Source organism: Petaurus breviceps, unplaced genomic scaffold, assembly GCF_028583685.1.
Source record: "Petaurus breviceps papuanus isolate PSGF00001 unplaced genomic scaffold, PetGlider_PUasm1.0 90594, whole genome shotgun sequence".
Classification (NCBI taxonomy): domain Eukaryota; kingdom Metazoa; phylum Chordata; class Mammalia; order Diprotodontia; family Petauridae; genus Petaurus; species Petaurus breviceps.
Window position 1 is genome coordinate 6638838 of NW_027187281.1, and position 24709 is coordinate 6663546.

At 41.4% G+C, this 24709-nt stretch overlaps 1 pseudogene; it reads left to right on the top strand.

The window, feature by feature from the left end:
* The window catches only part of LOC138142609 (182 kDa tankyrase-1-binding protein-like), a 100698-nt pseudogene extending 79924 nt beyond the window's left edge, over positions 1 to 20774 (top strand).
* The last annotated feature ends 3935 nt before the right edge of the window (positions 20775 to 24709 follow it).

The window sequence follows — 24709 nt, forward strand, 5'->3', positions numbered from 1 at the left end:
ATCCAATTCACTTGCATGTCTTGGCATCTCCTCCCTGATGTCAAGGTACTCTTTGAGAAAGGATACAAGATGTAAAAAACGAAAGAAGCAAATAACAACTGATTGGCCAGGACAGAAGCAGTTTCCAGATGAGACATGTGGGTTGCTTGAGATGTATGATGAAAGAAGGCTCCTTAAATTAATCTTTAGATCTGGCTTCTTTAAAGGGTTTCTGGTATGTGAAACCTGGAGTCCTGAGTTAAGCATTAAACAAATTTGGTCTGTAAACAACAGGTTTGGTATATCAATCAGCCAAGCAGGGCTAGGTTCAAACAATATAATGACATTTTCCTCTAAATCCATTGCTGGGGGTATCATGGAACCCCTAAGGGTCCTCCAATTCTCTTTCCCTGGATACACTGTGTATCTAGGAAAGTATGGCCCATCCTTTTCCCATGAAGAACCCTGGCACCATCCCTAGAAAGTCTGCTGGGAAGCAGTAGCCTGTGCAATTGGTAAGAATAGTGCATTTGGGATCCTAATGGTAGTTATTTAGGTAGGAGCTGGGTCCTATGCTGTGATAGCCAGTTCAGACTGGTCTTGGAAGCTAAGCCTGGTTGGCACTGTTCAAGACCCTCAATGGAAGACCTCATGAAAACCCCGGGTCCAGGGGCAAGTTTAAATTAAGGAAGAAACATTTACACACCACTGACTAACTCCTATCCACCCCATGTTCTCTGGGGGCTGCTAGCACCATAGTTTGTCAGCCTAACCATAGGCACCCCTGACAGGGTTTACAGATGTCAGGGGCCCTCAAAGGTCTCCATGTATCTTATTTCCTGCATGGAGATAGGTAACCAACTAGGCTAAGGAAGCAGAGTAGTGCAGCTGGCCAGAGGTGGGGATTGGTGAGGAAGTGATAAAGAGCTGAGCTAGGTGGCACAGTGGATAGAGTGCCTGGGCTGAAGTCTAGAAGACTCCTCATCCTGTCTTCAAATGTGGCCTCAGAAACTTACTAGCCTTGTCAACCTTGGCAAGCCACTAAACCCTGTTTACCTTAGCTTCCTCATCTGTAAAATGATCTGGAGAAGGAAATGAAAAACCACTCCAGTATCTTTGCCAAGAAAACCCCAAATGGAGTCACAAAGAGTTGGACACAACTGAAAAATGAGTGAACAACAAAGAATCCCCTCTATGTAGCATGAGTGCCTTGGTAATTCCAAAACTTTAGATCCTTTGCTTGGGGCAGACTGGGGCCACCATGGACTTCCATCTCTAGTCCCCTTATTCACAAAGAAGATAGATGGATTAATTCAAAGGAAAAATGAACAATTTAGAGTCAGTATCTATGCTCAAATTCTACTTCTGCTGATCAACTTCAGAAAGATAGAAAGTGGCAGAAGTAGAATTTGAACATAGATACTCCAAATTGTTCATTTTTCCTTTGTAGCAGAATGTTTTATCTGTTATTGTTATTATTATGTAGGTGGCACAGTGGTATTTGAAATCAGGAATCCCTGATTGGAATTTAACCTCAGACACTTATTTAGTTGTTTAATTCTGGGCAAGTCACTTAACATCTGTTTACCTCAGTTTCCTCAACTGCTTAATCTAGGAAATAATATCCCTAAGTCTCAGGGTCATTGTGCTGATCAAATGTAATGTTTCTAGCATAGTACCTGGCACATAGTAGACATAATAAATGTTGATTAATAGCTGGCATGGACCAGAAAATTCCAATCTGTAGCACAAGAAATGGAGAATTCCAAGCATGATTAATCAATTTATTATTTAGTCCAGGGGTCCCAAATTATTTGGGTCCAATTTCTCCCTCATCATTGGACACCGTTCCCCTTGGGTGCTAACTACTTTGATACACCTTCCAAAGCACTAAAAATAGGAGGAGGCATTCCAATTCACTGCTAAGGGCTGTCCATCCATCATAACCACTTTGTCAGCAGAATTCTCAGGGGTCATGAGACCTTCCACAGGTCATCAACTCCTAGAAATCAGAACAGGGGCTTTCCAAAGATCATAAGATCCTTTCAACAACATCTCAGGGCCTTCTACAAGTCATGAGACCCCTAGTGTTTGACCAACACAATCCTAGGGTTCATGGAAGTTGTGGGTTTGAAGCAAATGTCACCAGGGCATGGATAGTAGTGATTCATAGGAGTGAGGGGTATTGCATCAGCAAATAAACCATATTACAGCATGTTACCAAGTGTGGAAGGGGGGTAATAAAGTAATTATATGTTTATTACATTGCTAACTATGAATCAAGGTGATAATATAATCCTAAATATATGGTAGATTTGAAGAGGGAGCTCAAGGATGTTCCCAGAGCCTGTACCTCATCAGATTAAACATCCATAATCCTTATTTTAACAGCAATTTAAACTTAATCATATTCTGCCTGATTCACTACTGTTCAATCACTGGTACCCATTGGATCATAACAAAATGAATAAATACAGATTAATTTGAATTAAGGGTATCAAAAATTTCTCATACAGATACATTTCCAACGTTGGAAACAGAATCCCACCTCATATTTTAACTAGATGGCTGATTCTGGGCAAGTCACTTGGTCTCTCATTTGGTTCCCTAATGCAGATAATAACATGTACTTTATAAGGGTTTTGTGTGGACCCAAAAAGATGACATATGAAAAGCATTTTAAAACTCCATGTCAAAGCTAGATATCATTACAAGACGTCCCATCATTGAGCCCACCCTTCCAACTGATAGTGTCTACATTTGTTGGAAACTGCCACAAGTTTATTGGGGAAATCATCAGTTATTACTTTGCTTGATATAATGTTTCATGAAATATGCTTTTTCCAAAATGGAGGAATGGGAGAAGCTTTCTTTATGGGCCTCATTTTCTGTCTTCAGGGTCATAGCTGATGAAGAGGAAAGAGAGTCTCTGTGTTATCTGCTTGAATGAAATCGACAAGCTAATCAAAGCTGAATGTGGACACACTATTTATATGTATTTCTTCTTTCCTTCTGTAACTCTTGCTACAAATCAATGAAACAGGACTAGCCTGTCAGGGCTCTTGAGTTTCTCAACCCCTTCTATGTCATAGGACTCAGACACAGGAAAGAGATTTCCTAACATCATTTATTCCTGTTTCTCTTACAGAAGAAGATCCAGATCCAGATGGAAATCTTGCACAGAAAGTTAGACATAGTTCAGGAACTTCTATCAAAGGAGAAGATTTGGGCTGTGTATAGACTGTAAGTATCTGGCTGTCTCCATCAAGAATGTCTCGCATATACCCAATCCCCAGATGATTTTCATAAAAATTCTCCCATCATTATTAGCCATATTTGACAAGTGAGGAAACTGAGGTTCATAGGCAGTGTGTTATCACAAGACACTAATGAGTTCAGAAATTGGAATCAAACCAATGTCTCCTGACTGGAAACCTAGTACTGGGTGTTTAAGCTATCTCTACCTGAAGCTGGTCTCTGTCTTTGCCTTCATGTTTCAGTTCTCTGATCTCTGATGTCCAGTCTTAGACCCTTTCACTAATCAAAGCAGAAAAGTTGAGAGCTCAAAGAAAATCGTGATTAACCTGATAGGAATCATTGGACAAATGAAGCTTTGAGAAGTGAAGAGTTTGCTAATACAATGTTGTGAAATGGTTGCAAATTTTCCTTGAAAGAGTACTTGGAAAATAATGAATCAGATTATCTTTCCACCATCATCTTCCTTTGTAACAGTCAGTAAACATATATCAAGTTTCTCCCATGTTTCAAGTACTGTGACAAATGGTGGGATAAATCAAAAAGGTCAAAGATGGCCCCTGCTCTCAAGGAATCCTCACACTAATGAAAGAGAAAACATGATTGAATGTGCCTGTTTTCAGGATATATACAAGATAAAATGAAGATAATCAATGGAAGGAAGGAAGGAAGGAGTGATAGGAGGAAGGAAGGAAGGGAGGGACTAACATAAAAAGAGATTGGGAAGCACTTCTTGTAGAATGCAGGATTTTAGCTGGGACTGGAAGGAAACTGGGAATCCATCAGGCAGTGATGAGGACAGAGTTCCCAGCACTGGAGGAATTCCAGTGATAAAGGAACCTGTGGATGGAGGATCCTGTTTGAGGAACAATCAGGAGACTGTTGTCACTGAATGCTAGAGTACATGGAGGGCAATTATGTTAAAAACTGGAAGCTTAAGAGTACCTTTCCACAGTGTATTTCAGGCTCACATGGGCAAACCAGTCAGGCAGGCATGTTCTTATTATCATCCTTAGGCAGAAGAGGCAAGTTAGAGGTCTCCTAGAACAGGTAATTAATCACTGTTTTATATTCCTAGTGAGGAAATTCCTACAAATACAGCAAGAGTTACACAAATAAGATTTAATAAACAGCAATAACATCAAAGGATGAGGATTTCCCCAGAACTTAGCTGATTCTGCGTCTAGAAAGGGAAAGGAATATGAGGTCATGCTTCCTTCAGCATGTGTAGACAGATTTGTGAGGGTCAGGAAGGGTGAGTGGCCCATTGTGGGAGACTATATGAAGGCATTGCAATGGCACTGCAGCCATTAGGGAGTGACATGACCAAAAGGTGCAGAGGTACAGAGGCAGGAAATCTGTAAAATTACAGAGGCAGGAAATATGGCTGACTACAGGGATGGCCTGAACATTGGAGAGCCTTCTCTGAAGGCAAATTGGTTCCAGTTTATGGAAAAGGGTAAATTTTGGCTAAGAAGTATCAGTTATACAAGAAATAGGGAGACATGACAGCATTGTGAGGAAAAGAGTTTTTTTTTTAAATAGACAAGTTTAAAATTTCTTTCTCTTTTTTTTTTTACATAATTTTGAGTTCCAGATTCTTCTACCTTCCTCTCTTACCTCCCCTCTTCTAAAAATTAAGCAATTTCATAGGGGGTTTTTATGTGCAAACATACAACACATATTTCCATATCAGTCATGTTGTGAAATAAACAGATCAAAAGGGAAAAAAACCCACACAAAATGCTTCAATCATCATTCAGACTCCAACAATTCCTTCTCTGAATGCAGATAGTATTTCCCCATCATGAGTCCTTTGGGATTGTCTTGGATCATAGTATTGCCATTAACACAACATTGCTGTTATTGTATGCAATGTTCTCCTGGTTCTGTTCATTCCACTTTGCATCAGTTCTGATAAGTCTTTCCCAGTTTTTCTGCAATCTTCCTGTTCATCATTTTCTCTTGTACAAGAGTGGTTCATTACATTCATATACCATAACAGATTTTCTGGTTACCCAGGGAAAGAACTGTATAGCATCCAAGTAAGGCCTCTCTCACTCGGGATACTGAAATTCCTTTCTTTTGGACTAACTCTTTCCCTTTTTATAGGATGTGAGCTGTTAAAGGGATGCAATTTCTACAACTTGTCTGAAAGGAAAAAGAAGGCAATCAGAATTGTCCCTGACTTCTCAGGGAAGCCATATCTTGTTTATATATTTGGTAGTGTTCAAGCTGAGGACATCAGAGGAAGAAATTTCTTTATGCAGACTTATCCCTGGAATAAAGTTGTTGCAAAGGATGACTTAGAACCTGTCACCACTTTCAGGAATGTCATTTAGAAGTATAAATCATCTAGCAAACCTCTTTACCTCCAATAGAAAGGACTATGAGTAAATACCTGTGCACAGAAGTTGAAGCAGTTCTGGATGGTGTTGAATCTATTGTACTTAATAAACTTATCATATTGTCAAATACGCACATCTATTGCTTTCATATTTGGTCAGTCATAAGATTATAAAACTAAAGCAAAGGTTCTTAACCTGGCATAAATGGGACCCCCGTATTCCTACACATACCCAGAAAGGTCACTGAATAGGTATCGGGACCAGTGAATTCTTCATGTCCTGTTAAGACCAACTTGGTGGAAAGTTCTTTTCAAATTACTGATGAGCTGATTACAATCACTTTTTGGGAACTCAATTCATGGAGAAGGCAGCTTGATACATATAATTACTGAATATATGCTCCAATTTTCACCATCTGGGATCTACCTTTATTTGGTTGCAGGGTAGTCTTTGAGTTTTCCTTAGCAAAAATACCAGAGTGGTTTGCAATTTCCTTCTCTAGATTATTTTACAGATGAGGAAACTGAGATAAACAGGGTTAAGTGACTTACCCAGGATCACACAACTAGTAATTGTCTGAGATTGGATTAGAAATCATGAAGAAGAATTTTTCTGATTGCAAACCTACTGTTCTATCCAACTGCATTACCTAGCTGCCTTTTCCTCTTTAGGCCATCCCATATTAGCTGAATACTTTTCTCAGATATTTTTCTGAACATTACAGAGTCCTAAGTATTAGTTAGGTGATATACATAGGGTGACATCATGAGCTCAAATCTCCCCTCGTCTGCCTGCTCAGCTTACTATAAGGCAAAGAGGACTGGGCTAAGTAAGAATAACCAGCCTTGGATTCCCATCCCAACTTGTGGTATGTCCATGGAGAAATTACATAGACTCTCTGCCCTCAGTTTTCTCCTCTAAAATCAGAGGATCTTACCCAAAAGTATTTTATAGAGCTAGAAAAACAGTAAGAAAATCCATCTGGGAGAACAAAACGTACAGAATATCAAGGGAATTAATGAAAAGAAATGCTAGGAAGGTGGCCTAGCCATACCAGATTTTAAATTGTGTTATAAAGCAGCAGTCATCAAAATTCCTTGGTAGTAACTGAGGAATAGTGTAGTGGATCAGTGGAATAAATTAGGTACATGAGATAGCAATCAATGACTATAGTAATCTACAGTTTGATAAACCCAAAGACTCCAGCTTCTGGGATGAGAACTCACCATTTGACAAAAACTGATGGGAAAACTGGAAAATAGTATGGCAGAAACTGGCCATAGACCAATATCTTACACCATATACCAAAATCAAGTCTAAATGGGTGCACAATGTAGGTATAAAGGCTTATACTATAAACAATCTGGGAGGGCAGGGAACAGTTTACCTGTCAGATTTATGGAGTAGAATTTATGGGAAGAATTTATGTCCAAATAAGAGATAGAGATCATTATGAAATGCAAAATAAATAACTCTGAATAGATTAAACTGAAAAGTTTTTTGTACAAATAAAGCCAATGTAACCAAGATTAGGAGAGGAGTGGAAAACAGGGAAAGAATTTTTACAACCAATATCTGATAAAGGCCTCATTTCTAAAACATACAGAGAACTAAGTCAAATTGATAAGGATATGTCATCCCCCAATTGACAAATGGTCAAAAGATATGAATAGGCAGTTTTCAGAGGAAGAAAATAAAGATATATATAAGCATATGAAAAAAATGCTCTAGATCACTATTGATTAGAGATATCCAAATCAAAACTCTGAGGGACCTAGTGTCACTAGTCAGATTGACTAAGATACAAAACAGAAAAATGATAAATGTTGGAGAGGATGTAGAAAAATTTGAACACTAATGCATTGTTGGTGGAGTTGTGAACTGATCCAACCATTCTGGAGAGCAATCTGGAACTATGCACAAAAGGTTATAAGAAACTGGATACCGTTTGACCCAGCAATAACATTTTCAAGAAGATCTATGAAAATATTTTTAGCAGCTCTTTTTGTGGTGGCAAAAAATTGGAAATCAAGGGGGTGCCTATCAATTGGGGAATGGCTAAACAAGTTGCGGCATATGAATATAATAAAATGCTATTTTTCTATTAGAAATAGAGAGCAGAAAGACTTTCTAACCTAGAGAGACTTAAATAAACTGATGCTGAGTGAGGAGAGCAGGATCAGGAGAACTTTGTAGACAGTTATAGACACATCATATCTGTGATGGCTAACTTTGATAGACTGGGCTCCTCTGAGCAATGCAAGGTTATAAGACAACTCCAAAAGACTCAGTGTGGTAGGCCAAGGCAGGGAGCCCTGCCGTCCTGCAGCAGGGCTGAGACAATGTGGGGGTCCTGCTATCACCCAGCAGGGTCAAGAGAGTTATCCACCCAGAGACTCTGAAAGCGGGTGAGCTAAAAGAGAGACAGGGACTCAAAGAATGGTGGAAAATAGAGTCTCCTGTATTGTCTTGAGGGCAAGCCTCTTGGAGGACACTTCCTAATGGCTTTTCCCTGTGGACATTGCACTACAGTCCTCTTAGTCCTACAGGGCTCTTAGGCCTGGGGCAAAAAGACCAAGCTTATCTGGAGGATCCATCCAATCCTCACACCTGCTGTGCTAGAACTGATCTGGGCCAGGCAGCAAGCCCTTTACCTGAGGGGGCTTATTCAGCCCTCAGGGTCAGAGTCTGCCTGGCCCATGGTCCTCAACAACTCAGGATGGAAAGAGATATCCATACCCACAGAAAAGAACTACAGAGACTGAATGCAGATGGAAGCAAACTACTTGCTCTCTCTTTTGTGTTTGTTTTGTTCCTTCTTTCCTGATGTTCACTCCATTGGTCATAATCCTTTACAACTTGACTAATGTTTAATGTGAAGGTATTTGTAGAACCTATATGGGATTTCATGCCACAGTGGGGGGGCACAGGAGAAGGAGGAGCTGAGATTTGGAACTCAAAGGATTGTAGAACTAAATGTTGTAAACTAAAGTAAATAAATTTAAAATAAAATCAGAGGTTCTATAGGTATACATGATATATGAGAGCTTTTCCAACTTTAACTTTTTGGGGTTTTTAAGACAGTCAAATACAGGACAAGTATGTGGCACAGATGTCTATCGACTTCTGGGCCTAGAGTCAGGAAGACATGTTCTTGAGTTAAAATCTGGCCTCATACACTTACCTGTGTGAACCTGGGCAGGTCATTGATCTCTCTTTGCTCTCAGTTTCCCCACCTATAAAGTTGTTGCTGCTGTGGTTGCTTTTGTTCTTCATTCTCAAATAGGACAGTGGCATCAGGAAGGTGATGCCTCAGCTTGCAAGTGAGCTAGATTTAAGTGAAGGAGGGCTGTGCAAAGTCAGCAGCCTCACTTTCTGCTCTGGAGCCAAGTAGGTCCAGTGGCCGGAAACACATCAGGATGGCTGGAGATGGTTCTGAATGCAGTGGGAGACCTTGGTCTTTTTAAGCTAAGGGCTTTCCCAGGTCTCAGTTTGACTGAGACAATACCCACTCAGTGATTTAGGCTAGGTAAGAAGTGAGACAAAGAATGGCCTCTTGTACCTCATAAAGAAAAATCCGTCTGGAAGGGGAAGACTCTGAGGGTTTCTGGGCAAAATAGAAGCAATTGTTATTTCTATTCACTCTGAGCCAACAGTACCCAAATAATAACTACTAAATGGGGCTTAGACTGGGCCTACTATTGGTCAATCAATGAGAGGTGGCGTTAACGAAAAGGAAAGGAAAGGAAAAAGGAAGGAAAGAAGAGGAGAGGAGAGGAGAAAGGAAAGGGAAAAGGAAAAGGGAAAGAGAAATGAAAGGAGGAAGGTTAAGGGGAAGGGGAAGGAAAATGCATGTAACAAGTATGAATAGTCTAGCAAAACAAATACCCACATTGGTCAAGTCCCAACATGTGTTTCTCCTTGTATATACCATTTTCTCCACTGCAATAAATACTTATGTTTCTATGTTTGTCTCACACTGTACTGGGCACTATAGGGGATTAAAAATAAAAACTTATTCAATTCAAACCAATGAGGTCTTCCTCATTGTTGCCCTCCCCTATTCCTGACACCCAACCAAAGTACTCAAGGTGTGCTGGAGAGAGCTTTGTACTAGCTTGTGAAAGCCAACTATTAAATGTTCAGTGTGAGCATTTATACCTCAGAACTCTTCAAATACTATCAGCTGGAACTTGATTGACTGCTATGTTGATTGTCTAGACTTAGAAAAGTAATGGAGAAAATGTTACTAAGGTAGTTTAGATTTAAAAGTGTCTTGCATATATATTTTGCCAGAGTCAATTGTTAAAACATTTACCAGCACATGTGCAAACTTTTCATGTATCATTCTATCATGTACCCTACTCCTTCTCAGATGGATTTCTGTAATGTTAATGGGATATAAGATCTTCCTGTCCCGTTAATAGGCCTCATGTGGAACCCATTAAAGGAAGCTTGCTTGGGGGAGGCTTGCTTGTAGGAATTCTTTCACATTTTCTGTTAATTTCTAATTAGGCACTGAGTCAGGAGGGTCATGATACCCTCTGGCTCTAAAAAGGGTATATGTACTCTAAGGTTAGCACTTTGCTTTGGGCCACACTCATTGGAAGTGTTCTTATGATATGACCAGATGAGACTCTTGGTAGGCATCAAGGAGTCCCTCATCTGTCCCCACTTTGAAAAACCCAGATTGTTGGTGCTTCTCTCTCTGGTAACTATTGCTGTGGTCAGTTGAATCTGTCTGTTCATTTATGCTAATTTCTCAGACAGTTAGAAGCCCTGTCTGTGGTTTCCATTTCTCTGCTCCTATTTTCTGTTTTCTTTCTTTAGATTTTCTCTGAAGTTCAGGGTGATGACTTTTACTTTGGACTAATGCATGTGATAATAAATAAAGATTATTGACCCCTTGAACAGGTATCTTTCCTAGTAAAGCAGATCTAAGAACCTGAGATAGCAGCCATCCTGGGTAGGCCAGTGTGGTTGCCCTTACAATTTCATACATTTAAGCCATGAAGGTTTTTTGGGGTGATGGGGATACAGTTTGCTGAAATTGTTAAAAAGTATAGACATATATGGTGCATTTCAAATACTCAGTGTTGATGGAGCCACATTGATTTGAGATAAAAACATAATCCTGGAGAGATGGGTGAAAACTACTATAGTGCTTTCCACAGACTTTCATCGGTCAATGCTAAAACCACTGACTGTTTGCCTCAGTTTGAAATCCTCTCTAACCAAATTTCCAACTGAAGAAAAGTTTCTGAGGGCCATTAGGCTCTTCTCCTGTGGCAAAATACCTGGTGCTGTTTCTATTCCAGCTGAGATTTACAAGGTGGGGGGGGGGGGGGGGGGGTATCCATTACTCATACAAAAACTTTTTAAAATTTGCTGGGTTATATGGCAAGAGGAGGCTATCTCCCAGGAGTTCAAGGATTCCTCCATTATCCATCTCTAGAAAGAGTGTCTTGTTATAGTCAAGTGGTATGGTAAGGGAGGTGACTCTCTCATTTATTTCTGGCAAAATTCTTGCCAGAGTCTTCCTTAATAGGCTGATCCTGCATCTGGAAGATGGTCATTTGCTTGAGAACCAGTATGGCTTCAGAAAAGGCTGATATGGCGTCTGCTACCCAGCAATGTCAGGAGAAATAGCAGGAGCAGAACAGAGGTTTGTACAGAATGTTTATTGATCTGAGCAAGGTCTTTGATACTGTCATTTGTGAGGGATTTTGGAAATTATGTCAAAATATGGTGGTCCAGAAAATCAGAAGTGTATGTCAGTTTCACGATGGCAAACTTGCATGGGTTCTGGAATATGGACAATGCTCTTGTGCTTTTGCAGTCACCAACAGAGCAGAGTAAGGCTGTGTGCTTGCTCTCATGGCTTTTAGCATGATGTTTCCAGCAATGCTGTCCATTGCTTTCAATGGGGATGACCACAGCATCAAGGTCAACTACCACACTGATGATAAATTATTTAACTTGAAAAGACTAAAAGTCAAGACTAAAGTGGAGAGAGAGTCGGTGCATGATTGGAAGCTGAGATGCAACAGTATGGAACGATTCTCTGCAGTTTGTACTAATTTGGGCCTAAATTAATTCCAAGAAAACAGTTTCTCCACCAGCCTGCACCACACCATCTATAGCTGGAATCATTGATTATAGCAAATGGAGGAGTATTGAATTCTGTGGATAAGTTCACTTACTATGGCAGGGTACTTTCCACGGATGTACAGATTGACAATGAAGTTCTGGCATGCATTGCTGTAACTAGACCAGTTTTGGGGATGCTCCAAAAGAAAGTATGGGAAAGGAGAGGTATTAAACTGGTTAGCAAATTGAAGGTCTACAGAGCTGTTGTGCTGACCTCATTGTTGTAATGCCTGTGATACATGGACAGTATACCAGCACAATGCCAGAAAATTGAATTAATTCCATTCAAATTGTCTTAAAAAGATTATAAAGACCACCTGGCATGATAAGGTACCAGACAATGAGGTCCTTTCTTGAGCTGAACTGCCAAGGATTTAAACTCCACTGCATAGAACACAATTCTGATGGGTTAGCCATGTTGTTTGAACGCCAAAAACATGTTTCCCTAAAAGAAGAACTCACACAAAACAAGTGCACACATGGAAGTTAGAAGAAGTGATATAAGGACATACTCAAGATCTCCATGAAGAAATTTAGGATTGTGAGACGTGAAAGTCATAGGCACATGGCTGCCTGGCATGGTGTGCCCTAAAAGAAGGTGCTGTGTTCCTTGCAGCAGAATTGAAGTAGCTCAAATGAAATGCAAGATGCCCAAATTTAGAGAATCTACCCCCAAATGTTCACATGGACTATTTGTGCCTGACCTGTGGTAAGCTCCTATTGGTCTGATCAACCACAATTGGACACTCTGAAACTTGACTCTAACACAGTGATGTCTTTTTGTTCCTAAGCACCCGAAGCTGGAACATTATAAGGTCCTCAACTTTGCTAACTACCAAAATTTTCATCATGGATTATAAGAAAGTATGGTAGATTCTCAAAAGGAGAGACTGAACAGGAGAGAACAATTTAGGTTGGTGCTGCGTGAATGGAGAAGAGACAGATACTGTCTCATCTCTAGCCTGGGGCTGTGAGATTGATGTCTGGGGTAGGACTTGACCCATCTTATTTTCTTCTTAGGAGCTCTTGGGTCGATAAAATAGATGGCAAAACTTTCCCATCTGCAGAAGCTATTAAAATTGAAGATAAGATTAATTGTTTTTGCATTGCTTGGGATAGTTATATTGTTCCTAAAATATAGAAGAGGATGGGGGAGGGGAGCGGGAGCCTAGCACAACACAAAGCATAACACAAAGAACAAACCTGCAGGAATCTTTTAATCACCATTCTACACAGCTGACATTGAATTAGTCATTTGAACAAAAGGAGAAGAAGCTTTGATTTTCTCATTTCTCTAGCACTTTAAGATCTCAGATACAAACATTAAGCTACCTCCTATGTGTTTAATATAGTTATTTCCTCCCACAGCCCTCTGAAGTAGACAGCAGGGGATATCATCTCCATTTTCAAGTCAAAGAGTTGTTATCACAAATATATTTCCTATTATGTAAGGGCAAGGAAGCACAGGAGATGGAGATTAAAGTCTTTGCCTTCACAGAGATATAAGAGTAGAACATCAGGACCTGAGATTTAGCCTGGATTGTGCTATCTGCACAATGTTGACTTTAGGGGATAGATTCAGACCTTTCAGCTCCCAGTTTGGGTCTCCATTTGTTAACACGTGTCTGCCTCAAGTAGTTGACCTATTTCTAATCGGTCAGTTGAAATGCTGTTCTAGAGTGAATTAATAATATTAGCTAATAGTTTCTAACATTAATACAATAATTTAAGGTTTACAAAGTGCTTTCTACATTATCCCTATCTTCACAACATCTCTGTGAGGTAGGTGCTATTATCCCCATTTACAGATGAGGAGACTGAGTCTGACAGAAATTAAATGACTTGCCCAAAATCAAATACCTAGTGATTGTCCAAGGTAAGGATTTGAGCTCGTTTTCCTGAATCCAAGTCCAAGGCCCTATCCACAAAGCCACCTAGTGGCCTAATAATTAACACTTCACTGGGACCAAATAAAGTCAGATCCTTGAATATTAGAGGTATTACTATTCAGTAATCATATTTATCAATATGATTTCTCTAAGAAGATAAATGTTCAAACAGTGCCAGTAATCAAGTCATACCTACTTTTACATCCTTTTATAGCAAATAAAATAATCTGGGATTTCATTTAGTGAAGCAAATATTGTGGACAAACACCAAATTGATATTGAATCAATTCCCATAAATACCAAAAAACTAATTAAGAGCCTCCACTACATTTTTCCAGGCTCTAAGGATTTAGAGCAACCTTTAACCTTTTTTTGTATGTCATAAACACCTATGACCATTTGGTGATACCTGAAGACTCCTTCATAGACTAATGTAAGTAGATTCAATTATAAAAAATAATAACACTATTTTGAAATTAGAATGCTATTTTTTAGGTTTACAGATTGAATATTTACACACTGAACTTTTGTTGGGGGGAGGGTGGAAATCTACATATACAAGAATAAAGAACTCTTGCTCTAGGTTTTTCATTTTATGACTGACCAAATAAGAATGGGATAAACATAAGGATTTGACAAGATGCAAAGATTATGAAATAAAATGTTTTCAGAACCATCCAGAAATACTCCAACCTGTGTTGACTGCCATTTAAATGTACTGTATTTCTAACTGAGGCAATGAATATTGGAAGATGATTTATCCTTCAAAAATGGCAGTCCAGAAAGTGGGGGTTGTTCTTGAAGTTCTCGGTATGAACACTTTCACTCTAACGGAGTCAGCTTGAAGATTGCCAGTAGTATAAACAGGATATGTCTTTCCTGAGGAATCAGGTACAAAAGTGATAGTGCTCCTTTTTCCTTCAGAAAAGTTGTAGGAATTGCAGGTCTGTGGCAGTCCAGATGCTATAGAAGACAAAAAGTATTAGTAAAAAAATAAGAATTACCACTTCCTGAGTATCAAAGAGGCCTTGCATAGGCTGCGTACTGATTTCTCCCTGGTGTGCAGAAAATTTGGGGTAACCAGAAGAAGAATAATCTGTATGTACTATGCTATAGTTATGAAACTTTCTATGAAATTTTCTAGCTGAGAACCAGACTTTCTTCCAGGCATTTCCTTTTTACTCTAATATACTTCCACATCCTATATTTGCTCACTGGTAAATAGGCCACCGACTTTTTAGCCAAAAATTGCTTTCCTGGGCTTTGAGATGCCCTGCCCAGATTTCTCCAGCTATCCTGGTCTGGACACAGAATGCAGAGTCTCCATGTTAATAAACTTCATTCTAGGGCTAGATAACTGGTAATTAATTAAGGGAACCATATAGTTAGGGAATGGTATAGCAGTAAGATTTTCCAGCTATCTTAAAGTAATTGGACAAACAAGGTCCCCAAGCCTTTATTTCCCCAAATTCCTTCAACCCATCAGTTAATCCCAGAGAGAAGTTTGCAAGAAAATTTTGTCCTCATTTCTCTATTTTTTGACTGGAGCAGTGAGTCCTTAAGGTGCAAGTGAGTACTCCCTAAACACCTGCATGCTTAGAAACATACACCTTTCTGAGGAATTTCATCAGTTCTTATGACTTCAAGGTCTGAGTATCAAACAAAGCCTCATCACTTTTCTTTTCATAGCAAATACAATAGCCCCAATAGGAGAGGAGCCATTTGTACAACGGTGCCAGTTGAAGTCTCAGGCTTCTTAATTTTGATTTTACTTCCAAAAGATCTTATTTTATATATATATATATATTATAGATATGGGAAAATCTTATCAAATTTAGCAAACATCTTTCTACCCAACTTTCTACCCTCAGGCAGTAATGAGGGAATTTAGCAAGAAATAGAAATGAGTTTGTAAAAGGGAGACAGAAGGGGCAGCCAGGTGGCGCATAGAGTAAGAGCGCTGGCCCCAGAGTCAGGAGACCTGGGATCAAATCCGGGCTCAGATACTTAGCACCCACCCAGAAACACCTGGCCCTGTAACCTTGAGCAATTTACTTAACCCCAATTGCTTTAAAAATAAATAAATAAATAAAAATGAAAGGGACACAATCCATTTTCTCTGTGCCAATCATGTTCAGATATCCTGTGTCCCCAACTCACCTCAGAAACAGACTTCTGTTCCTAACGGTCTTACTTCTGCCTCTGAGCAAAAATGCACAGCAGTGAAACTCCATGACTACCCAATTAGAAAGCTGATTAATCTCATGCAAACAGGGAGCCTCAGTAGGAGAAACCTCTCATTGAATCTCCCTGAGTTTACTTCTTCCCTTCACTTGGTTTCTGTTCACACAGAGCAGGTCTGGGTTCCAACACTCTCCCTTGGCCAGGAACATTATTCTAGTTTCTGGAACAGCCCAATAAAATGACCCTATCTATACTAGGAGGTTTCACAAGTTAAGGACACAAGGACTACAGAGTCTTCAAAGCAGAGGTATTTAGGATCACACTTATTAAAGGTAGCTTGTGGGCCTCCTGGTACAGCTGTGAGGAAAGCTCAAATAGAGATTCTTAGTCAAAAGGCTGACACTTACTCTGAAAGAGTTTTAGAAAATCCATTGCCACATTGAGATAAAAAGTATCCATATGAGGAAAGAAAGGTTTCAAATTGGCTTCTAGGTAAGTCCTACAAAAATAACAAAAAAATAGGGAATCAGTTGTTATGCTACTAAAAGCCATACTTCCTGCCTCTGTTATGATCAAACCCACAAACCCATTCTTCCCCAATCCCATGGCCCCATGTCCCAAATTTCTACAATTATCTGCTGTCTAGTCACATACCTCCTCATCCTAATCACATCGTGCACGTCCTATTGGGGGGGGGGGGGGGGGAGAAGAATAAGGTCAGTGAAGTTCATAAATAGATTCCCCTAAGGGAGTCTGTGAGATCATCTATAAGCTCATAAAATGCCTTTCCCCCTCCTTCTCCTTGCCTTATCCTAGGGACTTTCATCACTCTTTTCTTCTTTACTTTTTCCTCCATCTCTCCTCCCTCTCTGCTTCCTTTCTCTCCTCTCTTTCTACCCATATCTCAGTTTGGGAAAACTAGTTTTTGGACACAAGCTTCTAAGATTTGAGGAGATGCTTGGGCAGTTCTGGTATTGTGCTGGCCAAAAGGTCCTCAAGCAAGAGGTCTCCTGGTCTCTACATAGTTATCCCATTGTGTGATAAAAACCATTCAGATATTTTCTATCACAATAAAAAAATGAAGAAGTATTGTCAAGCATTAAAAAGCTCATAAGAATGAATGGGATTCTGCTAAAGTCAGCTCCATAGGACTCTGAATGCATCCAGCATTTGAACTCCTAGCATAGTGCCTGGCATATAGTAGGCACTTAATAAATGTTTATTGATTGATTTTAGTGCCTCTCATTACAGCTATTGCTGCTTGCATATGTGACTAAGCCAAACTGACAGGTCAGGAGTCCAACACATGAACTCATTCTACCCAGCATCAGTACACAGAGCCCTCCCCATTGCTTTAGGCCAAATCCTGTAGGCAAACATCTCATCACTCAGGAGTGACTCCTGTCCCCTTTTCCCCAGGAAGCACAAGTCACACACAGCAGAAGGCAAGAATAAATCTCAAAAGAAAGTCTGGGAGGGGCAGTTAGGTGGAAGAGTGAATAGAGTACTGGATTCAGGAGGGTCTGAGTTCACATCTGACCTTAGACTCTTACTAGCTGTGACCCTGGGCAAGTCACTTAGTCCTAATTGTCTCAAAAAAAAAGTCTAGCACAGGGCAACAAAAGACAAAAGATGTCATAAATTTACTCTCCCCATATACAAGTGGCCCTGATGAGGATCCACAAATCTCACCTGTAGGAGTTCCTTCCCAGAACAGGGTGGAGGGTAAAGGGTGAATGGGGACAGAAGGGTACAAGGTGTGGGGACCCTGCTTGGTCAGCAGGAACAGAACAGGATGGTCTCTTCTTAAGATAAACTTGTGCCATAACCCTGGGACTATGCCTTAGGCAATACCCAAGAACTATGCCTTAAGCTGTTTCAAGCTATTCAAGTACAGGATAGAGACAAAGACAAATATATCCAGGGGCTTAATGGTGGGCTTCAAATCAGGAGATGGGTGATTCAGGTTTGGGCACAACAGTGCCAGTAGATTAGATTCCCTTCCCCTCCCAATCAGAGTCTGCTGCATGTGATTAAATTACCCACTCTCAGGAAATGCTCCCTCATGGCTTCCCCCGCCACCCTAAGAGATGGAGGAGAAGCCACTGCCGGATGGCCCTGAGTTAGGGGATTCAAGGGCCAAACCTCTAGTCAAGGCCAAGCCCGAGCCCTGGACTCTGCTTGCCAAGCTAGCTCTGCCCGTCAAATCCAGCCTGCTGGTGTCACCAAGAATTCCCCCTGCCAGGACCATTGACTGAACTACTTTCTGCTAGGAAAATGAACATGCTGGCAGGACCACAGCCCTATGGTGGCAGCAAGCACCCCTTGGTCTTCTCTCCTGGGCCAGTCCCTGATGCCCCATCCACCAGAGTTAGCCCTAGGGAGGCCAGCAAGGATGAGGGCCCCCTTGCCACCCCTCCACTCAATGCTCAGTCCCTCTGGGGTTTGGAAGGCTCTGGCTCCTTTTTGCCCTTTGTTCCATTGATTCTCTACTAGCACTGTGTAAGAGATCCTGGCCAAAATGGAGCATTTACAAAGAAAGGGCCCCTTCAGCCCTGACCACTTTTGGGGCTGCTGTCTCACTTACAGCCACTATGGCAGCTCCCGCTTAGCCCTAAGGCCTATGGGCCACTGCAGAGTCCAGGGATGAGGAGACATTGACACAGAGCATCTCTGGGGATCTGTCCCAGGAATAAGAGGCAAAGCCTGAGGAGGGGGAGGGAGAAGGAGGCCAGAGTTCAGATAGGCAGTTCCCTGCAGAACCCCAAGAGGACTGGCCTGAAGTATCTGGCAGGATGCTTGAGGAGAGGCTTGTCTCCTCAGACCCAGCCATCCAACGGAGACCTGGCATTCAACGGAGACCTAGCAAGCACAATGTTACCCCATGAAGTTTCCAAGTCTTCAGCCCATCCACACCATGTTCCTTCTCCAGTGCCCTCTAGTCCCATGCCTAGTGATTGACTCCCCTAGTCCTGTGATGAACAGGATTCAAGAGCCCAGTCCCTTTTACTGAGGGATTTATCACATCCCAAAATTCAGCCCTCCCCACAGAGAAATCACCTGAACCCCTGAAATCATTCAGCCGATCCTTCCCATCAGGGAAAGCCTTTCGGTCTCCCAGATTAGTCCTCTCCCCAGAGAAGAATTCTGCCACCCCAGAGGTCCCAGGGTTCTTCAGTCCAGAGCATTTCCAGGTTAAATCTCCCCAGGTTCCACTTTCAGGGAGTCAGTTTTAGGAACACTCTAAAACATTTCCCCTGGAGAAAAAGGAGGAGAGTAGAAAATTAAATTTTCAGCTCCCACATCTAGAACAACTGAGCTTCTCAGAAAGTGTGCTTTGGTCCCCAACCAAGATAAGAGGACACTAAGGGGTTCTCTGGCTGCCTTGCCTCAGGGCCAGGGAGGAAAAGGTGTCTTGGAACAGCCCTTTGGGGGTGGGAACAGAGTCCAGTTGGAGCTAGTGACCATCCTTTGAGTGGACCTTTCCCACTTTAGGCCTTGGCATGTGGTGGCTACAGTCCCCACCACTCTTTCCTATCACTGAACTTGATGGTTCTGGTCTCTCTGAGGGAGAAGAGGAAGAGGCTGATGAGGATTGGAGCTCCAGGACAATCAGGGCTGCCTCCCAGACTCAGAGGGAGAGCATTCACTGTGGGGTCTCCCAGAACCAACAGCTTCCTCCAGTCCCCCATCAGATCTTCAGCCCAAAGGCCAGGAGTCACCAAGACGGTCACTGCTCCAAGCAGAAGAGGTAGCAGGAACTGAGGAGCCACTGGCTGGACTACAGATTCCACTCCCTCCCACTCCAGAGGATGAAGCATCCTTGCCTATCCTGGAGCCTGTGTGGGAGCAGGAGCCCCCCCTTTCCCTTAGCTCAGTACTGCATCTTGTTTGTCAAAGTCTCTGTCTCTGAGCAGGCTACACCCTCCTAGGAAGATGCCCCAGATCTGGCAAAGGCAGAGACCATCTGACTAGGCCTGAGGGCAGGGACCCTCCAAGAATGTCACCTGAGCTGAGGGTTTCTGAAAATGATTCTGGCTGGCTAGACACTCTCCTGGCCTCACCATATCCCAGTGCCAATGGTGCTGGGAAAGCAACTGTACCTGAGTAGTGTGAGACTCAGATGCCCAGTGCCAGGGGCTCCTGGGATGATCTCCGAAAGATCTGAAAAGTCAATTTGGAATTGGTGTAGACTCACACCCTAGCACCTTCAGCCCTTCTTCCACCTGGGTCAGAGAGGGCACCAGGAGCTATAGCCCTGGGGGCTCAGGTTCCAGTGAGAGATTGGGTCATTGATGATGGCCCAGCAGGGTCAGCACAGAGCCACCAGGAATGGAGCAACAATGACGGAAGTGGCCAGCCAGAGAGAGAGGAGGAGTTTGATACCAGCAGTGGAGACCAGACCAAAGGGGCATGTTCTAGGTGGGGATATTATGGCCCAGGAATTTGGGAAGGCAGATCAGCTTGGGACTTATAGTAAGTAGCCAAGCTGCTGACTTATAAGACAGAGAATTTGGGAAGAGAGACTCATTTGGCACTTATTTGGCCAGGCTGTAGAATTCCAAGACCAGGAATTTGAGAAGAGAGACTCACTTGGGATTTAGAGTGGTCAGAATGCCGATTTATGTGCTCAAGAGTTTGAGAAGAGGAACTGGATGAGTGAATATGGCAGCAGCAGCAAGAGAGTTGTTGCTTGCCTGGAAAGAACCTTCAGAGAGAGAGACCTGAGTGGTGTGTTCAGTACAGGACACTCAGAGGAGCAGGTAGAGAGTTTGGGAAGAAAGATTAAAGAGACAGCTATTGCTCTAGAGAAGCAAACAGGGGGGAGAGGTTGGGGAAAGATCCAGTGGGCTTATATGGCCCTAGTACTTCCAATTTACAGGACCAAGAGCTTGGGGAGAGAGAGTTGAGTAACTGGCTTAAGAGCAATGACTTTAACCATCTAGGAGTTCAAGGGAGTTCCCAGTGACCATACCCCATCATTTATATGTGACAAAAGTGAATGAGGAAACGGTGGAAGTATATGAATGATGTGAATTAAGGAGGAAAGAAGAGGGAGCTTTTACTGAATGGACTTAATTTTTTTTCAAATGCTTTATTAACTTCTGGTTTGCATCATTCATTTCCTCCAGATTTTTAGTTACAAATTTTCTCCCTGTTTTTCCCCTACCCACCTCCCCAAAATAGTGTAGGTAGAATTGTCATTTAAAAAAAATTTTTTTAGAATTGTCATTTTTATTATATTAGTTTAGTCTACCTGTGAGCCATTAATACTTTTTTCCAATTGTTTGGCTCTTGTCTGCAATTATTTTAAATGGAATTTCTCTTTCTGTCTCTTGCTGCTGGACTTAGTACCTAATATATAGAAATGTTGGCAATTCAAGTGGGTCTATTTTATATCCTGAAACTTTGCTGAAGTTATTAATTCTTTTCACTAGTTTTTTAGTTGATTCTCTAGGATTCTCTGAACATACCACCAAGTCATCTGTAAAAATATGATAGTTTTTTTGTTTTCTCATTGCCTGCTCTATTTCCTTCCATTTCTTTTTCTTCTCTGATTGCTATAGCTATCTAGTATAATACTGAAAAATAGTGGTGATAATGAGCATCCTTGTTTCACCCTGATCTTATTGGAAAGGCTTCTAGCTCATCCCCATCACAGATAATGCTTGCTGATGGTTTTAGACAGATACTAATCATTTTAAGGAAAGCTCCATTTATTACTATGCTTTTAATAAGAGTGATTATTTTATCTTGTCCAGAAATTTTTCTATGTCTATCGAGATAATCATATGATATTTTTGGTTAGTTTTCTTATTAATATGTTCAATTATGCTGGTGGTTTTCCCAATATTGAACCAGGCCTTCATTCCTGGAAAAAGTCACACCTAGTCAACTTGTATGATCTTTGTGATATATTGCTGTATCACACTAGCACTTTATTTAAAATTTTTGAATCAATATAAATTAAAGAAACCATTTTCTATTTTTTTCTATTTTTCTTCTTCCTGGTTTAGGTATCAGCACCATATTTGTGTTATAAAAGGAATTTTGTAGGAATCCTTCTTCACCCATTTTCCCCAAATTGAATATATAGTATTAGAATTAATTGTTCTTGGGGTGACTAGGTGGCATAGTGAGTAGAGCACTGGCCCTGGAGTCAAGAGGACCTAAGTTCAAATCCAATCTCAGCCACTTAACACTTACTAGCTGTGTGACCTTGGGCAAGTCACTTAACCCCAATTGCCCTGCCTTCCCCCTTTCAAAAAAGCAGGGGAAAAAAAGGAATTAATTGTTCTTAAAGTATTTAGTAGAATTCACTTTTGAATCTGTCTTGTCCTAAGCATTTTTTTCTTGGGGACAGCATTGAGTGACATGTGTTTGGCCTTATTAATAAAATGATTAATTACCCAGAAATTATGTTTCAGGACCCTTTCTAATCACCAGAGTTATGGCAACCATGAAAGGACCAGAATCTTATACTCTAGATTCTTAACAAAAAACTCTCCTATGTTTGGCCCATATGGAGAGTTCTCCTTAAGGAGAATCCTTTGTTAGGATTCTGACTGTGATCTCACTCTCCCTTTTGCCAGTAATTAAATTGCAACTGGGTAAGTTTATATGTTTTGTGACTATTATTTTTTGTTTTTATTGCTGTGGTTTTGTAATTTTCACTCTCACCAGTATGTGATCCTCATGAACAGACTTACACAGGCAGAATTTACATGCCAATGAAAGACTCTGCCAAAGAGGGCTTCAAAAAGAAGTCCTATTTTTCAATTTAGTTTTTGGGGTGTTTAAGGATGACCCATCAGTGGTGTGGGGAGCCACCTGAGAAAATATGGGGTCCACTTTGGGATCAGAAGCCTGACCATTCCAACACTCTTATTAATTTCACAGAGTTAATAACGGCTCAAAATTTCTTGCAGGTAAATGTTTCATTAAGAGCCCCAGGTAAGAGGGCTTGAAGAAACAGGCAAGGTGTTAGAGTACCTACTCTTCTAAAAACTACAAATCTTAGGGAGTAAATTAGGATTGAAGAACCCTCTTAGGATTTTCAGGCAGAGATATATTGAAGGAATTAGGTTAATTGTAAGATTGGATGTGGTGGAAAAAACAATCTGCTCTGAGCAGAATCAGAAGGCAGACAGGTAAGTGAAAAAGGAGGTAGAAAGCTGTCCCAAGCAAGTACTTTGTACCTCAACTTTGTTTTATGTATGTTTATGTCTGTGTCTTCTCTTTAGGACATCGTCTGTATGGGCTAGGTGGAGGGAATTGAAAAACCAAGGTAAGACTCAGGAGTTTATAGTTTTGGAGATGGAATCAGAGAAAGGATCTCTTTACCAGAAATCATGATTCCCAAGGACTCAGAACACAGAGCGACCCCTCAAAAGCACCTCAGCATAAGATATGCCAAATAAGGACAGAAGTGTTTTCTTTTTGTTGTTGTTGTACCTACCCAGAAACACCTGGCCATGTAACCTTGAGCAAGTTACTTAACCCCAATTGCTTAAAAAAAAAAAGTACATTAGCTGGTCTCTTGTTTCTTTGTTCTGGATACTTGGGGTAGATTGCTGCACTTAGATTGTACACCTGACTTCCAGCCAATGGAAGAAAAGTGTCAGTGAAGGGTATTGAGAGAATTCTGAATTCAGGTTATATAACTTCACTATTTCCTTTGTGAATCATTTCTCTCCTCCCTGACTATTTGTCGGGGGTCTGTGAAGGGAGGAGGGGGTGGGTGGGAGGGTGTTTGCCGTTTCTTGAGAGATCTGTTGTGCCCAAACCCAAATTTCCCATCTCCTTATTTGAAGCCCACCATTAAGCCCCTTTATATATTTGTCTTTGTCTCCATCCTATACCCTATAATAGCTTGAAACAGCTTAAGGCATAGTCTTGGGTATTGCCCAAGGTGTAGTCCTGGGGTTATGGCACAAGTTTATCTTAAGGACAGATCACCGTGTTCTGTTTCTGCTGACCAAGCAGGGTCCCCACACCCTTGACCCAGAACATGACCCCTAGCCTGTCCTCATCAGCCAACTCCCTCCATCCTGTACCCAGAACATAACCCTAGCCTGTCTCTTTCACCCTGTACCCTCCACCCTGTTCTGGGAGGGATCCCCTCATTGCAGGAAAAGTTGCACCCTTGTACCCTTGCACAAATTAGCCCTGAGCTATAGATCTAACCAATGGTAATTCTAAGCTTCTATGCATCATTGCTTATGCTAGTTCCCTTCCCCAATAGTGGTTTTTGTGGTTTTAGCCTTTCTAATCACAGTATGTACCCCAATTCAGGGCTGCCTGATTTGAGTGTGTACTCCAGATAGTTGCACACTTAATCAATAAATTCACACCTAAATTTACCTTGAACCCAGGTCTCAGCTTGCTCTTATTCTCTGCACAACATTTTTGGAAGCTCTAGTGAGATCTAGGGGATCCTAGAAACCCCTTTGGGGCCCTGGACTACCTCCTTGGAGACTTGGGCTTGACTAGGCTGTCAGCCTCCACCATTAGGCTCTCTGACTATTCTGCTCTCCAGAGGAACAGACGCCTGGATTGTTTCTACGGCTCTGGAGCTTGAAATGGGCCAGGATTAGCCTGTCTGTCTGACGCTGATCTGCCTTTATTTGGCTCACAGTGGATCTAAAAAATCCTCTGGAGGTGAGTGTCTGTGAGTGTTCCTCTTTTCTATTTGTTCCTTCCTTTCTGTGCTTTCATTTTCTGTCTCCTGTTCTGAATCTGTGGTTTGGAAGGGGGGGGGGGGGTGGCGGTATGTCACCAAGGAATCGGGATGGAGTCCCTTTGATTAATGCTACCAGGCTGCCCCCAAAATTATGGAGCCCCCTCATTTACCAGGCTGCCCCATCAATTACACCCGACAGTCAACACTCAGCCACATCTGTT